Here is a 12,706-nt window from a genome sequence, read left to right as displayed (position 1 = left end):
TTGGTGACTCCGGTAAAGGAGATCAACTGAGCTGTATTTGTCACGACGTTCTGTTTAATTGGCTGCAGTATAGATGGATATTGATCGGGCTGCATATGGTAGAGCTTTGGTGGAGCTTTGGTGAAGCTTTGGTGAAACTGTATGGAACTGACCAAAACATGATGACTGTAGAGCATTGGGTGATTATCAGTGACTCTATGGTGCTTTTATGCTGTTGCCGTGTATTGGTTAGGGAGTAAAACCAGGGGCTGCTCCGCTGAATGGGTTAATCGCCGTTGTATGAGTAATGATGGGACCTGTGTTTGTTAATGAGACGGCCGATTCCACAAAAGCACGCGTGCATTAGTTGTTTATATTGGTCCGGACCAGGGGGGAGTGGTTTGTGGGATAAAAATGTGTGTTTTTTAAATTTATATATATATAAATCTGCGTATTGTAATAACATTTGTGTAGCACCTGATTTCTTATCTGGTTTAATTCCCCCCTTCCTTTTCCTCCCCCCCTCTCGCAACCTCCCCCCTTCACGCTTTTTCTCACAGCCCCGCTATCTGTAAAAGTTTGGAAATTGTCTAAAATGTGTGTGCGTGTGAGAAAGTAGACAAAGTTTATGTACAGAAAACATATGAGTGTATGATCTATCCATTTAATTATCTTATTCTGCTCTCGGAGGTTGGATCGCGGGGGCAGCAGCCTAAGCAGGGAAGCCCAGAATACCCTCCTTAAACTTGACTATTTGTCCATCTAAGAGTGAATGCTAAATGTTGTTCTTATTATTAAGGTTCTGATATGATACAGCTGTGCTTCTGGATGAGAAAAATAGTTGTCTATTGCATTTACTTTTAACTGTGCTGGTAAATTCTCTGTGTGTGAGTGACTGTGTGACGCATATAAAAAACAAAACAAAAAAATTAATAGATAAAAAAAAAAAAAAAAAAGAGTCTCAGCTGGGAGACATTTTGAGATAAGAGTGTGTGCGTGTGACGAGGCTGTGTGAGTGACAGCTGCGTGAGGCATTGGTTCGAAGAGGAGTGACACTGATAGCATTGAGCTGGGTTAGCATTGTGTTAGCATAGCATTGAGCTAGGTTAGCATTGTGTTAGCATAGCATTGGGCTAGGTTAGCAAAAGTTTGCTTACTGAGGCATAGTAAGGCTAAGTTAGCATCTAGCTTGGCATTACTAAGTGTGGTTGAACAGTTATTCTCGGTCTGTAGAGTGTGCTAGTAGTAGGTGCTTGCTAAGTCCAGTAAAATAATAGATATATGGAAAATTACACGTTTAAATATCAATAAATAAATACGGATTGTGGGACATTGAAACATTGTTTAATTCATCATTCATTTATATGTCTAGTATACTTTTTTTGGTACAGCCTTGCTGCTTATCTGATCCATCCAGTTCCTGTGGGAAGTTGCGACAAACACACACATCATAGATTAGGACACACTGTAACTTTGAATGAATAGTTATACAACAAATAAATTAATAATATTGAATTTAAATTTGATAAAGATAAATTGATCATACATTGACATTTTCATTTTTTTTTTAGGAATAAACACACAATAAAATAAAAGTTAAATTTATATTCTAATACATCTAAGGGCATCTGTGAAACAGAGAGTCTGAAGAAGTACAGATAAGAGCCACTCAGCGCCATTGTCAAAACAAAACGTAGAGAAGCGTTAAACAAATTCTAATCAGAAGGAAGACAGACCAAAATATGAGAACTTAAGTAAACAGACAGCAAGTAAACCAGAAATAATAATGTAAATAAATAACAAAGAAAGCTAATTTTTATGTGACATTGGTGCATGTAGAATTACAAATAGAGAATAAAACTAAATGGAAATAACTGTCTGCAAGATGGGCATGACGTCATGAATTGTGCTCGGGTTAGTAATAGATAGATAGATAGACAGATAAAACGTTATTGATTCCTTCAGGAGAGTTCCCTTTGGAAGAATAACTAAAAAGTAAACAGTAACTAATAAGGGTATAAATGGAAACAAAATAGATTCTATTAAAAGAGAAACTAGGCATTAACGACCATGATATAAAAAAGTATTGCACTGTTATTGTTTTGCATTCCCTGTCATCCTAGCCCCCCAAAGAGGAGTTGTACAGTGTAATGATGTATGAGACAAAGGATTTTTTATAGGCTAAACCAGTAGTTCTCAAAGGAGGATATGGTGTTTCCGCCCGGACAAAAAAAGGAGGTACTTGAAGGTATGCGACACACAGAACAAAAAAGAAAAAGAATGACCGGAAAAAAAAAAAAAAAAAAAGAATAGGCGGAAGCCAAAGCTTATAATGGCCTATGATATACAATTACTGAACATTAAATTACCTGGAACATCAACGTTAAAAGATGAAAGTAATTGTTACTATATTTTATAATGTTCAAAAAACTTTACCTTTCAAGGGTCTCCAAAACCATAACAAAAAACTACATGTGTTCAGCTCATCACTGAGGATGGTACATTATTTAACTCCTAAAACTGAAATACATTTGTGTTTTTATTTTATTTTACTTGACCTATTTCAAAAATCCATATCCCCCGTAAATGATAGTGTCTCCTCATAATGTAAACAAGCTAAGAATACAAACTGGAAGGCTGTTGTTCTTTACTTGGAAACATAATTGCCATTGTTTTAAAATTAAATTATCTGAACATTTAACACATTATGACTTATAAAAAATAGATTGGTATGATCATAACAATAATGCTTTGTGTAATATTGAAATGAGCCTTTTATTTTTAAGTATTGGGTCTATATTTCTTCTATAAACATTTGCCCAAACTTCAAAACAATATTAAATATGGAAAAATAAATGAATAATATAACATGTGCAGACATTGCTTATTCAGCATGTGTTTAACGTTATACCGAATAGCAATGGATTTGGATATTTTCTTTAATATGTTCAATATGTGGCTTCCAACATATTAATGATCAATTACTATTCTGAAGAATGTAGTTCATATACTCTGTCAATTTCCACTTGATTTAACTTTAATTTTTGTTTCACAATTTGACTTTGCACCATGGACAGGTCGCCACCTCATCACAGGGCCAACACAAATAGATAGACAGACAACATTCACACACTAGGGCAAATTTAGTCTTATTAATTTCTACATATTGAGATATATTACTTAAAATAACTACTTAACCACTGTTGTGAAACACCTTTCTAATTTATGGGAGTATTGGGATAGGATTGAGGAAGATGTCTGCTGTGGTGGTGGTTAGTTTGGAAATTAATTTAATAAAAGTAACTTTAAAGTGCAGTCTGACATTTTAGTTTGGAGTAATTTATAGTTTTATTTAGACATTGCAGTACACCATACCATGCACCCGGGAATCATGTTTGGTGATTTGGCTCCCAAATTTTTTGTAGTCTTTGGTGTGACTCGACCGGGGTTTTGAACTTGCGACCTGCCGATCTCAGGGCGGACACTCTAACCACTAGGCCACTGAGATGAAGTAGGCAAACCAAATCTCAACAGCTTTCAGTTAGCAATAGATTTTGAGAGTATAATGCGAATAACTATAACTTTACAACCGTTTGCTGTGAATAGTGTTACAAATAATAATTACAAATAACAGCCTACATTAATAAATAGAATAAGAGCCGATATGTAAAGTGCTAAAAAGAGGAGAAGTGTGATTAAGCCTGGCGCTTAGAGCATGGCCTTGTGTGTTTGTTGTGACTAGGTTGGATAACCAGTCGGAGACATGCAAGGCAAGGCGGGGCAGCTTTGTTTGTGTGGCATTTTTCCAGGAAAGGACAAGACTCAAAGTGCTTCACAGACAACAAAGTGAAATGAAAGAAAATAAAAGCAAAATTAAAATGCAGACAATAAAAATAAACACAGTACGGACGTTAAAAGTTAAAAGATTAAAAGATTTAGCTGAAGGATAAGGAGAAACGTGAATAAAAACATTCCTTTGTTTTGGAGAGTATCACGCACAGCGGGAGGTCAGAGTGCAAGCATGACAGCTTGCTCGCGCCTACTGATAGACAAATGATAGTTTAAATTAACTTATAGATAATCTTTAAGTGAATTAAAGGGTACTTAAATACACATGAAGTAGTACGTATAATCTTTGAATTAAGGTTATTGATTAGCAATTAATGGGATAGTTAAGACAGTAATTTTAAAACGTGATATGCAAAATTGAACTAACCGAGAGGATATGAAAACGATGGGTGTACATGTTTTGAGTTCCAAATTATGGAGGAAAAAAAAACCTCAACAAAACGTAAAACCATTCAGACGGACTTGGGTGGTAGCCACGGTTGTGGAAAGGATGTGCAGCCGGGGGACTGCCAGCTTCTCTGAACAAGACAAGCTCCAAAGTTGTAGCCAGAACATGCTCACAAAAAATACAGGTGTGACAGCAGGACGAACAGCAGGATACAAACAGACCCCTGCTGGACATAAGTGTCAACGGACAATATTCAACACAATCTTTGAAGCATTCCTTTGTGGTCAACCTGCACACACCTTGTAATGACCTGCTTACGAACTGTGCCCTGACAATTTAATACTGCACAGAAGGAACTTCCTGATGTTGCCTGACAGCACGACATCAGCTGACAACTACTAGGGACGCCTCCCAGGAATGAGTGGAAGACGGGGACTGCTCCAACTGTCCTAGCACTGGCTGACGCAGGTGCGTCCGTGTGTCCTGCCACCCAAACCGCCAAAGTGTATGATCACCAATTAGACGACTCATAATAGGAGCCTTTTGACTCTTATATATGGTGGGACTCAAGGTATGGCCGCTCATGTGAACTATCCTTACAACAATTAGAATGGTATAAGATGGACAACTAATGACCCACATTGTTCCCTCTGTCCTGCCTACGAAACCAAAAATTTAGGTCAAATGATAAAACAGGGCGTAGTTGCCGCTGATTGAACCGATACGCAAATACCACATTTTCAATTATTTCGGTTGTCTGTTAAAAACATAGCTATTGGTTGCAATTTGGACATTCCTGCTGTAGGCTACAAGGAGCTAGCAGCTACACAACAGCTGAGCTAAAACAAAATTTAAGCATATCAAATAATTATAATTGCTTATTACGTACATAAAGTCGCAGAGAGACAGAAGTCTGTAGAAAGTATTCAGTAACAAACGTGTCCGCATTATTAAACTTTCTACCACAGGAAACATACTGAACAAATACAGCAGTTACTGTCAGACTCTAATCCGGATTACCTTGTCTATCAGAGACATGGTTAAAACCCGCAACAACTTTCGTTCTAATTAATGTCCCGGGGGACAAGATTACAGAAAAGACAGATCGAGTGACAAAGGGGGGAGGAATTATGATTTATGAAAGGGAAAACATTAAAATTAGATCAATTTGAGTATGTTGAAATTAAAATCACATTTTCCTCAGAAATGTATTTCAAGGTAATTGTAGTATACCGACCGACCACAGCTAAAGACATTTTTCTCGATTCATTTTCAGACATCCTCAAACAGCATAGTATGAAAGAAGTAACGTCATGGGGGACGTTAATCTGGACTGGCTAAATAAGACGCGTAGAAAGAAACTTAAGGATATTATAAACGGCTTCTACATGATACAAAGGATAAGCAGCCCTACTAGAATTACAATTGGATGACAAAAATTAAAGAGAACATCTGTAAATACACGAATACAAAACCAGAAAGAAGAGTGCTAAAATAAAAATACCTTGGATTAATAAAACAATTTGGATTCTAATAAAGACATGAGGACTCAGCTCTCATAAGAGCAATTATAACAGGTCTAAATACAGATCGTATGATTTAAAAGTTTGGAGGAACAAAGTTACAATGTTTATGCGGAAGTCTAAGGCTGACTTTCACTTAGAAGTAATCAAAGTTGCAAAAGGGAACATTAGAAAGTTATGGAAAACCAGATACAAACTTACGGAAAGAGACCAGACAAGAAACAACACTATAACATTAAATATCAATGGCGCTACTATCGCAGACAGTCTGGACATAAGTAATAATTTTAATGAACATTTCATCCAGTCTGTACAAACCCTGAATAAAAAATCCCTCAAAATCAGTGCAAATAATTGTCATTTATTCAGGATGGACTAATTTTAGAATTAACAAATGAAACAAAGTTAAACAAAATCTTCACTGCATTATCAGACTCACGATCTAGAGATATATATATGGGTTGGACACTATCTTCCTAAAAACATATAAGGATTATATTATTGCTCGTATAACGACGATTGATAAATAAATCAATAATGGAAAACACTTTCCCTACCACGTCGAGAAACTGCTACTATGATTAAATCCATAAAGCAGGAAATAAAGAAGATCAGAACATGTACAGACCAATTAGCCTTCTCCACGTTATAACAAAAGGAATAGAACATTTGAAATTAAAAAGTGGCTTTGGAGCAATCAAGGCTGCTCACACGGTCACTAAGAGGGGCATTATGTAGACACATCAATTTAATGAGTATTATATTTATCCATGAGAGCATTTTTGTTGTAAATTGTGAGGTATGGCTGTTAAAATCTTGGTTGTTTTTACGAATGATGACAGATGTGAACAAGAGCATGTATGGTCTTTGTGTGATGATGTAAATAAGGTGTGGTTGTATTGTATGGTAAGTATGTGTCCATGAAGGGGCATTTGGTGACTTTTCTTATAATTGATTACATGCTACAGTATGATTATTTTTGATTAATTATTGATTATTATGAATGTATATATTTATTATGATTAATTAGTGTCATAATTTTATTGCTTGATTTTTGGATCCCTTTAATTTAGGTAGCCAGGGACTACAGATGGAAATTAGCTATTTAGATATAATCTGGTACAGAACATATCTGTTTCTGAACTTAATGTTTCTGAGCATTGTCCCATCATAGATAGACTAAATTAAATACAACTATTTAGTGAATTATTGTGGCCACAATAATTCACTAGGTGTTGTAAAATATCAAAGTACTATTGCAAAAGCGAACAGTGACCTCAAACATGACCTGTCCTCCGCCTCTGTTCTTGTTGCGCTTGACTATCAGCTGTCTTTTCTTTTTCTTGGGTGTTTCTGAAACTACTAATACTACTACTACTATTACTATTACTACGACTAACACTGTCCCTGTGAGAGGGACAGAGGGGGGAGGTGAGTTTGGATTGGGTCAAGTTTGAGCGTGTTGAGGTTTTATTTAATCAATATGATCAATCGATATGATCAAGGATAAAGGAACGTAATGATTTAGATTGACAATTGCAGTGGTTGGCGGAAGCAACCCCAACCTCAAAGGAGGGTGCCAATTCAGTAATTAAATGTTTTGTGAATGATCTAATATCCCGACATGGTTTCCCCAAAAAGATTAGGTCAAACAACGGCACCTATTTTAAGAAAACAGGTTAATCTTCTTCAGTCACAAGATCAGCACTTCTCAGGACCAGCAGCTTCCTAGGAAGGTGGAAAGACCATGAGACCAAAATGGTAAGTTTGCAAAATGTAGAATTTGTGTGCCAGTTCCTCTGTGCAGATTTGAGGATGAAAGAAGCCACCCCAGATTCCCTTGCACTCGCTAAGAGGGGCACGGTCAAAGCCAATCCAGGACCAACACCCGATACCTGACTGGAAGGAACCGAGAGGAGAGACAACACCTTGCCAGCGATGACGAGGTTGCCAGCCAATGTGTCCACCGGGACTCCAGCAGCTGTGGAAAGAAGTGTCGGGAGTGCCGAAGCAGCGAGGAGGCCTGAAGCAAGCCGAGGGCCTGGACCAAAGCCCCACGCCCCATACTCTGCCCCAGCCTTCCCCAAAGCCCCCACAGCTCCAACTCTACCTGAGTTTTCCCCAATTTCGGCCAGCACGCACATGCCACTGAACAGTCTGCCCAATGGACTGAACCACACCCCAAGAAGAGACAGAGACAGACTGTTTGAGTGGATCTCTTTCTTCACCAAGGCAGCCAAAAGCCCAACGAGGTGTCGGCAGGCCACCAGCCTGAGGCACCACCGAGCCATCTATACGAGCACTAATCGGACATGGACTCATACGAAATTCAGTTGTGTGTTTAAAATCAATTGATAATTAACAATATTGGTAACTACATTCATTGCAAATGCCGGGAAAAATATTTTTGCAAATGTCTTACAGTCATAAGTCTGTATACATTCATCTATTTATGTTCAATGATGTTCATGATCAAAGTATTTGTTATTCCTTCTAAATCAAAGGGTAGGCCACTAATTGTGTTCTGTGAGATGGTTTTACTGCAGGCTGGTAACAGCGATCGCTCTGAAGGAGGGTCATAGACGGAATTTTTGCCTCGTATAAAAACATTGAGGTTTTTGCCTCTATCTGCGGTAGAGATTTAAGTTAGTGGTCTATATCAGAAATTGTTTTGGTCCAGGGTCTTAAGACCCTGGAAGGCGGGTATGTAGTAGAATTTCTGACCTTTTGACCTATATTTCTTGTCTTTTAAGAATGTCCGCTCGTTTTCAATACTCTTGTATTTTGTGCCATTGAATGGACCAGTTGTGGGACAAAAGTGAATATTAAGTCATGCCAACCTGTCTACAGAATATGTTGACTGTCTAAAGGATTCAAGTTGTTATGGAACAGATAGGAAAAGCAAACAAGACATTTGACGCACTCGATAAGGAATGATGACGCACAACAGACATATAAAAAATGGCAGAAGACCGGAACTCGGGAGTGATTTTGGCTTGTGTGTGTCTTGTTTGCTCCGGAGTAACTTGTGGTTTGTCTGCACGGCAAACTCAATTCAACCTGCACTTCTGATAATGGGTAAATACATTTGTTGTACTAAACTACTTTTGTTGCCTGCTTAAGCTTCGGACAATCCACTACAAGATCAACAATACTATTAAACCATGTACATGTAACTACACGGTTACATCAACAGCCGTGCTCACCTGCGTTCCAGCGATCGACGGCGCGACGAAGGACACCCATCATCGACGAACCTCTGTAGCATGAGCTAACGTGATAGCATCTGTCTCAAATGCAGATAGAAACAAAATAAATAAATCCCTGACTGGAAGGATGGACAGAAGATCAACAATACTATTAAACCATGTACATGTAACTACACGGTTAAAAATTCTCAGCCTGGTAAGGCTTAACAATGCTGTTGCTAACGATGCTAAGGCTAATTTAGCAACTTAGCAACCGGACCTCACAGAACTATGATAAAAACATTAGCGCTCCACCTACGCCAGCCAGCCCTCATCTTCCCATCAACAGCCGTGCTCACCTGCGTTCCAGCGATCGACGGCGCGACGAAGGACTTCATCCGTGGGTTTGGCGGCAAGCATCGGCTAGGCGTAGTAAGTAGTCCTTGTTGTGTTGCTGTAAGTATTGTACTTAGCCGCTAATACACCGATCGATCCCACCTACAACGTTCTTCTTTGCAGCCTCCATTGTTCATTAAACAAATTGCAAAAGATTCACCAACACAGATGTCCAGAATACTGTGGAATTTTGTCGAAGAAAACAAGAGGTTTTTGTATCGGGTCCGATGGGGTCCAACCACTTCCGTGGATTTTGTGACGTCACGCGCATAAATCATATCCAAAGGAGTTTTTCAACCGGAAGTGTGGCAGGAATTTTAAAATTGCACTTTATAAGTTAACCCGGCCGTATTGGCATGTGTTTCAATGTTAAGATTTCATCATTGATATATAAACTATCAGACTGCGTCGTCGGTAGTAGTGGGTTTCAGTAGTTCTTTAAAGGTATGGCTATTTTAATGCAAAACATAACTAAGGGTTACAAGCTCTTTCGTAAACAATTAGAGTTTGTAAATTGAGATCCCACTGTATTTGATTTTATACATCTTCATTGATCCCTTGAGTGTGCGCAGTTTGGAAAATTGAGCTGAGAGTTCAAAAAGCACTGTTAAGGGCTTGTCCGGGAATTGAACCCGGGACCTCTCGCACCCTAAGCGAGAATCATACGACTAGACCAACAAGCCAAAAAAAATGCACTTTCAACAAAAATTCTCAAGACTTGTGAGATTTTAACTGGGAACACAATCTAAAACTATGTTAGTATATTGGCCTTTTACCACTAATTTAAAGGTATGGCTATTTTGATGCAAAAAAAAGAACTAAGGGGTACAAGCTCTTTCGTAAACAATTAGAGTTTGTAAATTGAGGTCCGACTGTATTTGATTGTATACATTTTCATTGATCCCTTAAGGGGGGGCAGTTTGGAAAATTAAGCTTAGAGTTTAGAATCACTGCTTAGGGCTTGTCCAGGAATTGAACCCGGGACCTCTCACACCCAAAGCGAGAATCGTACCAATAGACCAACAAGCCACAAAAAATGATCTTTCAACAAAAATTCTCATGAATTGTGAGATTTTAACAAGGAACACAATCTAAAACACTCAAAGGATCAATGAAAATGGATAAAATCAAGTACAGTTTGACCTCAAATTACGAGCTCTAATTGATTACGAAAGAGCTCTTAACCCTTAGTTATTTTTTGCATTAAAATAGCCATACCTTTAAATTAGTGGTAAAAGGCCAATTTACAATTCTAGTTTTAGATTGTGTTCCTTGTTAAAATCTCACAATTCATGAGAATTTTTGTTGAAAACAGATTTTTTTGGGGCTTGTTGGTCTAGTTGTATGATTCTCACTTAGGGTGCGAGAGGTCCTGGGTTCAATTCCTGGACAAGCCCTAAGCAGTGATTCTAAACTCTAAGATTAATTTTCCAAATTTCCCCCCCTCAAGGGATCAATGAAAATGTAGAAAATCAAATACAGTGGGACCTCAATTTACAAACTCTAATTGTTTACGAAAGAGCTTGTAACCCTTAGTTATTTTTTGCATTAAAATAGCCATACCTTTAAATTAGTGGTAAAAGGCCAATATACAAACCTAGTTTTAGATTGTTCCTTGTTAAAATCTCACAATTCATGAGAATTTTTGTTGAAAGTTCATTTTTTGTGGCTTGTTGGTCTAGTCCAGGGGTCACCAACGCCCGTAAAAAAAAAAAAAAAATAAAATAAAAAAAAAATTAAATCTACATAGAAAAAACACAAGATACACTTTCAATCAGTGCATCAACCCAAACAACCTCCCCCATGCACACTCATCCACACAAAAGGGGTTATTTCTTTCTGCTACCAATATTCTGGTTCCCACAACATAGACAACACATCTGCAAGGGACACAGTCCCTGAAGCACACATGATTGTATAGGCTGCTGGTCCACTAACATTTTCATTAATTACTATTTTTTATGTAATTATTTTTATATTGTTTTACTTTCTTTTTTATCCAAGAAAATGTTTTTTATTTATTTATCTTATTTTATTTTATTTTTTAAAAAAAGGGCCTTATCTTCAACAGACCAGGTTGTCAATGAAATTAGATTTTTTTAAAGGGTTTTTTAAACCAGGCCCAGTCCAGATAATGTCCAAGTCGGACTCAGCAACACACACCTTCATTCATGTACACAGAAAAAAATTAGGGAACACAACAGATTGCATATAATTTATAAACAAAACACTTTGCATTCCATTCGAAAGGACGTTCCCTTTAGATTTCCGATCCTTAACATTTTACATTTATCATAATTAAGCTTAAGGCCAGATTGCTGTGAAAATATGTCCAAAAGATTAAGAAGGTTCCGCAAACAATGAGGAAAAATCTTATCTTTGTGAATCAGCCTTTTCTGACATGAACTTCATGAAGAACAAACACAGAACACGCCTCACTGATGCACATCTGCAAGACTCACTCAGAGTTGCAGTGTCAAGTTACACACCAGAGTACAACACACTAGTTAACAGCATGCAATGCCAGGCTTCCCACTAACTGACAAAGAAACAGATAACAGATTTGGTGTCCAGTTCAAAGTGTGACATGATTTAAAAATTTGAGAGTTTACTTTTGTATTTTACATGAGTTATTATTTGTACAAACATGGTGCAAAGTAATTCATGATTTGTTAAAAAATGTTAGTGGCTAGCTAGTTAAAATGGGATATTGTGATTTCACAAGACTGTCTTAGAAGTGATCATTTGAAAATGTTCAATTTGAAAAATGTGCACTTAGAGAAAATATAAAAATAAAGTGTTGCATATTGATATTTATCTGTTTCTATATATATTTATTGTGAGAAATCATTAAGATTATCAGTGTTTCCACAAAGATAAATATCATTAATTATTAATAATAACAGAGTTAAAGGTAAATTGAGCAAATTGGCTACTTCTGGCAATTTATTTATGTGTGTATCTAACTGGTAGCCCTTCGCATTAATCAGTACCCAAGAAGTAGCTCTTGGTTTCAAAAAGGTTGGTGACCCCTGGTCTAGTCGTATGATTCTCGCTTCCCGGACAAGCCCTTAACAGTTCCTTGAACTCTCAGCTAAATTTTCCAAACTGTGCACACTCAAGGGATCAATGAAAATTGTTGTGAATCAATTTTTTTGTTAATAAAAGTGCAGTTACAGGTCGTCTCCACAGATAAAATATAAACTTTTTTGAGAATTTGGTGTAATTTAACAGAGGGCTTGTTGGTCTAGTGCAGTGTGTTTCAACCACTGTGCCGTGGCACACTAGTGTGCCGTGAGATACAGTCTGGTGTGCCGTGGGAGATTATATAATTTCACCTATTTGGGTTAAAAATATTTTTTGCAAACCAGTAATTATAGTCT

At 37.4% G+C, this 12,706-nt stretch overlaps 1 protein-coding gene and 1 non-coding gene across 2 annotated transcripts in view; one reads left to right on the top strand and one right to left on the bottom strand.

The window, feature by feature from the left end:
- Positions 1-12,706, top strand: part of LOC133635735 (uncharacterized) — an 83,981-nt gene that overhangs the window by 49,427 nt on the left and 21,848 nt on the right. The window lies entirely within an intron of this gene.
- trnap-agg (transfer RNA proline (anticodon AGG)) lies at positions 9,935-10,006 on the bottom strand. The gene has a single exon. It is a non-coding gene; the product is annotated as a tRNA-Pro (tRNA).

This window comes from Entelurus aequoreus, linkage group LG20 (genome assembly GCF_033978785.1).
Source record: "Entelurus aequoreus isolate RoL-2023_Sb linkage group LG20, RoL_Eaeq_v1.1, whole genome shotgun sequence".
In the NCBI taxonomy this organism is placed as follows: domain Eukaryota; kingdom Metazoa; phylum Chordata; class Actinopteri; order Syngnathiformes; family Syngnathidae; genus Entelurus; species Entelurus aequoreus.
Note: the sequence above shows the minus strand (reverse complement) of the source record. Positions and strands in the feature narration are given on the sequence as shown.